At 42.5% G+C, this 5,886-nt stretch overlaps 1 protein-coding gene across 3 annotated transcripts in view; it reads left to right on the forward strand.

The window, feature by feature from the left end:
- LOC122556465 (zinc finger matrin-type protein 1-like) overlaps nucleotides 1-5,886 on the forward strand; it is a 103,750-nt gene that overhangs the window by 55,508 nt on the left and 42,356 nt on the right. The window lies entirely within an intron of this gene.

A 5,886-nucleotide genomic window follows, 5' to 3' on the forward strand; every position in this document is an offset into this window, starting at 1 on the left:
CCTCAGCCCTGTCGGCTGCAAAGGGACTTGGATATGATGCAGAGCTGGGCTGAGGAGTGGCAGATGGGGTTCAACCCTGCCAAGTGTGAGGTTGTTCATTTTGGAAAGACAAATAAGAATGCGGAATACAGGGTTAATGGTAGGGTTCTTAGTGAGGTGGAGGAATAGAGGGATCTTGGGGTCTATGTTCATAGATCTTTGAAAGTTGCCACTCAGGTGGATAGAGCTTGTAAGAAGGCCTATGGTGTATTAGCGTTCATTAGCAGAGGGATTGAATTCAAGAGTCGTGAAGTGATGTTACAGCCGTACAGGACTTTGGTTTGGCCACTGTGTGCAGTTCAGGTCACCTCACTTTAGGAAAGATGTGGAAGCTTTGGAGAGGGTGCAGAGAAGATTTACCAGGATGTTGCCTGGAATGGAGAATAGGTCGTACGAGGATAGGTTGAGCGTGCTGGGACTTTTCTCATTGGAACGGCGAAGGAAGAGGGGTGACTTGAAAGAGGTGTATAAGATGATCAGGGGAATAGATAGAGTAGACAATCAGAAACTTTTTCCCCGGGTACAACAGAGTGTTACAAGGGGACATAAATTTAAGGTGAACGGTGGAAGGTATAGGGGAGATGTCAGGGGTAGGTTCTTTACCCAGAGAGTGGTGGGGGCATGGAATGCGCTTCCTGTGGGAGTGGCAGAGTCAGAATCATTGGCAAACTTTAAGTGGCAATTGGACAGGTACATGGATGGGTGCTTAAGCTAGGACAAATGTTCGGCACAACATCGTGGGCCGAAGGGCCTGTTCTGTGCTGTATTGTTCTATGTTCTATAGATGCTGGAGATTAGAGTCAAGATTAGAGTGGTGCTGGAAAAGCACAGCAGATCAGGCAACATCCGAGAAACAGGAAAATCGACATTTTGGCAAAAGCCCTTCATCAGGAATGAGGGACTTTTTTCACTAGAGCATAGAAGATTAAGGGTTGACTTTATAGAAGTTTATAAAATCATGAGGGCTTTGGATAAAGTGAATAGCAAGGGTCTTTTCCCTAGGATCCTCCCACTAATGCTCACTGACCGTGTTCCCAAACTAATCTAGTCCCACCTGCCTACGCATGGCCCAGATCCCTCCAAACATTTGTTTGTCAACGTATCCAAGATGTCTTTTTAAATGTGACTATACCTACATCCACCACTTGCTCTGACAGTTCATTCCACACTCAAACCACTCTCAGATGTAAAAGAAAAAGCCCCTTGTCCTTCATAAACCTTTCTCCTCTCACCATAAAAATATGCCCCCGAGTTTTTAATTGCCCCATCCTAGGTAAGAGACCCTTGTCGTTCACCTTATCTGTGCACTTCATGATTTTATAAACACCAAAAAGGTCATCCCTCAACTTCCAATGCTTCAGTCAAAAAGATCACAGCCTTTCCAGTCTATTTTTATATCTCAAACCCTCTAGTCCCAGCAGCATCCTGGTAAACCTTTTCTGAGCCCTCTCCAGTTTAATAATATCTTTCTTATAACGCGGCGACCAGAACTTCACACAGGCAATTTGTATTTTTTTTCATCTCATGGCCTCAGTGGGAACAAACAAGAGTTTTATCATCACAATTATATTGCAGCAGCCAAGATTATTTCATAGAAAATCTAGCATTGACCTAAATTTCAAACAAAGTTAAACATCCCAGTATTTATTCTCCTTTACCGTTCTGATTGCTGACCTTTACTGAGTTATCATTCGACAGCTGGCTGGCTGTTCAACAAGAGGGAGCTCACTGAAGCAGACAATTGCTAAAAAGAAACTATGGTTCTTATGGTATGGTGGTAGAGTCCCTACCTCTGAGCCAGGAGGCCCAGGTTCAAGTCCCATCTGTACTATAACATAGAAAGAAGCTACATTTGCCTCTGCCATAATGGAACTGGGGTGGCAGTGAGTTTATCATATTTAGCAAATGTGATGAGTGTTTGGTTGCACTTGGTTTGTGGAGAATGGTGCTCTGCTGCCACCTGATGGTGAGCACAATTAGGCTTTTCTTTCTCAGCGAGAATTCTTTAACATAGGATATTTCATGTTGGAAATGCTTTAAAATCTTCCCACTATTTTCTATGAAGCCACATTTTGTAGCGATCATGTACTTGTGTGTTCATAGAACTTACGTCTGGAGTAGCATAATACATCTGCCTGGGCCTCAATTCAAAGAATTTTAATATCCTTATTCTGAATATAAGCTGGATTTGGATAGCTATGCAAGTTTCAAGTCAGCATCATAAATTGGACTTTTGCTCTGCAGGGCTGTGCGGATGGGTGATCATTCTCTCATCATGAAGTTCCAGACATTCTAAATGTGGGCTGAGAATGATGTGCCAGCTGATTTTTAACCTGCCTTACATTTTTCTATGTTGTGTAAAGCAAGCATTCATTTGGGAAATTTATGATCCTTATTGATTTTGATAGGCGAGGAGCTGTGATAACTAACTTCTCATGGTTTGGGCGAGGGTATTGGTGGAGCATGTCACATGGTATAAAAGCTGGTGTAATGTGCCTGTGCATTCATTGGAACTTCTATGTTACAACAATGACATACCCCATAAATGTGCCATTAGTACTGCGCAGGTTTTCAGAAAAGGTTACCCATCTTTCTTTACTTGTCTCTTGAATTCTACCTAACAGCTCTGAAGGGTGGGGGAGTGTTCATTTTTTTTGTTAATATAATAATCTCACAGACCTGAGTAGAAAATAATGCCAGCAGTATAGTTGTAGTTTGATAACTCATAGTGCAGCTGGGTACCAGAGTGATGAGCTAAATAGCACCTTCCCTAGTATGCTTGTTGTCAGCACCAATTGTTCCTACATGAATTGCAATTTTAGGTTTTTAGTGAAAACTTCTTATTATTTAATGTGAAATCATTATGGGCCTTCCATCAAATAGAAAGATGATTAATTTTCTGCACAAGTAATTCTAATACTTTACTTGTCATCTTTTAGTAATTTGACCTTTCAAGTAATGTTGCAGGTATAATAAGAGATATAATTTATCACTTCACAATCTGAAGTAATTACTTGTCCTTTGTACAGTACTGTTTGTCCTGGCTTTCTTTGTGTTGTACATCAATAAATCACCCTTAGTGACACCAGATGTTCAGATGCTCTTTGCTAGTGAATACAGGAACTGTAACAGAAAGTCTTTTGATACAACCTACATTTATGTTTAAAAATCAAATAGCAGTATTTTCATCACTCTCACCAGACTTATGCCTCATATGTATGTGGTACATGTGTGCTTTTGGTAAAGGTGAATATTATGCCATCTCCTAAATCAAAAGATGTAAGTACAAGTAGTGATAGCTGACATCTAACATTTTTTTAAAAAAGTCACTTGATGAACAGTAGTTTCAGTGAAAATCCCACAATAATCCTGCAAGTGCCTAAACATTAGTAACAAGAATTGAATATTGCAAGCCACGATATATCTTTAGTAGAATCGTTGTTGTATATTGAACGGTCACATTGATGTATGAAGCTGATATTTGATGTTATTGGGCCTATCAGAATTAGGCCATTTGGCCCATCGCGTCTGCTCCACCATTTGAATCTGGCAAATGTTGCTCAACCCCATTCTCCTGCCTTCTCCCTGTAACCCTTGATCCCCTTACAATCAAGAATCTATCTCTTTCTTAAACACACTCAATGACTTGACTTCGATAGCCTTCTGCGGTAATGAGTTAACTATTGACTACTGGGTGAAGAAATTCCTCCTCATCTCAGTTCTAAATGGTCGTCCCTTCATGCTGAGGCTGTGCCCTCAGGTCCTATTGTTCCTAATTAGTGGAGACATGTTCTCCACGTGCACGCTATCCAGGCCTCTCTGTATTCTAAATTTCAATGAGAATGCCCCTCCTTATCCTTCTGAACTCCACTGAGTACAGACCCAGAGTCCTCGACCACTCATATGATAAATCCTTCATTCCCAGGGATCATTCTTGTAAACCCTTTCTGATCCCATTCAATGCCAGCACATCCTTCCTTAGAAATGGGGCATAAAACTGCTCACAATGTTCTGACCAGTTCCTTATACAATTTCAGCGGTACACATCTGCTGTTGTAGCTTACCCCTCTTGAAATGAATGCTAACATTTGAATTTGTCAACTAATCCTGTATGTTAACCTTAGGTAATCTGAACTGGAACTCCTATGTCCCTTTGTGCTTCAGATTTCCAAAGCCTTTCCCCATTTAGGAAATTGTCTACACCTCTGTTCTTCCTACCAAAGTGCATAACCTCACACTTCCCCTCATTGTATACTATCTGTCACTTCTTTACCTACTCTCTTCGTCCATCCAAGTCCTTCTGCAGTCTCTCTGCGTTCTCATCACTATCTTCCCCTCCAGCTATCTTTGTGTCATCTGCAAACTTAGCCACAGTGCCCTCAATTTCTTCATCCAGCTCATTAAGGTACATTGTAAATTGTTGGGGTCCCAGCACTGACCCTTGTAGAACTTGACATCAATGTTGCCATCCTGAAAAAGATCCCTTTATCCCCACTCTCTGCATTTTGCCAGTCAGCCAATCCTCTATCCACGCCAGTACCTTGCCCCTAACTATTGGGGCTCTTGATTTGGCAGCCTCCTGTGCCATTTCTTGTCAAAGCCCTTCTGAAAATCCAAACAGGTCACACCCACTGGCTGTCCTCTGCCTAACTTGCTCGTTACCTCCTCAAAGAATTCTGACAGATTTATCAGGCATGACCTCCCTTGACAAAGCCATGCTGAGTCAGCCCTATTTTACCATGTACTTCCAAGTACTCCCCAATGTCAACATTAATAACGGACTCTAAAATCTTACCAATGACTGAGTTCAGGCTAATTGGCTTATTTTTTCCCTCCCTTCTTAAACAGGGGTATTACATCAGTCCTCTGGGACCCTCCCTAACTCCAGTGATCCCTGAAAGATTATCACCAATGCCTCCACAGTTCAGCTGTCTCGTTCATAACACTCAGATGTAGTCATAGAGATGTACAGCATGGAAACAGACCCTTCGGTCCAACCCATCCATGCCGCCCAGATATCCCAACCCAATCTAGTCCACCTGGTCTGGGACCTTTCAGCTTCCGCAGCACCTTCTCTTTAGTAATGGTCAATACACTCACCTCTGTAGGCCCTGACTGCAATGTACTTCTGGTATGTTGCTGGTGTCTTCCACCATGAAGACCAATGAAGACCAATATTCAGTTCCTCAGCTATTTCTTTGTTCCCCATTAATATTTTTCCGGTGTTATTTTCCAGTGGTCCAATTTCCACTTCTGCCTCTCCTCTCACTTAGCTTCTATATATCTAGGAAAAACCTCTTGCAATCTTGTTTTATATCACTTGCTAGTTTACTCTCATATTTCATCTTCTCCCCACTTACTGCCTTTTTTCTTATCCTTAAAGGCTTCCAAATCCTCTGATTTCCCACTAATCTTCACCACATTGTATGCTCTCTCTTTTATTTGTATGCTTCTTGTTTCTTGAGATGAATTTCTGCCATGTCTCCTGAATTACCCCCAGAAACTCCTGCATTGCTGTTCCACTCTGTTCACTATTAGGCTCGAATCTCCTGTTCCCTGGATGCTGCCTGACCTGCTGTGCTGTTCCAGCAATAAAGTTTCAACTTTGATCTCCAGCATCTGCAGACCTCACTTTCTCCTCACTATTAGGCTCCCCTTCCAATCAGTCCTGACTAGGTCTTCCCTTATTCTTTATAGTTACATTTTGTGGGCGGCACGGTGGCACAGTGGTTAGCACTTCTGCCTCACAGCGCCAGAGACCCGGGTTCAATTCCCACCTCAGGCGACTGACTGTGTGGAGTTTGCACGTTCTCCCCGTGTCTGCGTGGGTTTCCTCCGGGTGCTCCG

Source organism: Chiloscyllium plagiosum, chromosome 1 (assembly GCF_004010195.1).
Source record: "Chiloscyllium plagiosum isolate BGI_BamShark_2017 chromosome 1, ASM401019v2, whole genome shotgun sequence".
Lineage (NCBI taxonomy): Eukaryota > Metazoa > Chordata > Chondrichthyes > Orectolobiformes > Hemiscylliidae > Chiloscyllium > Chiloscyllium plagiosum.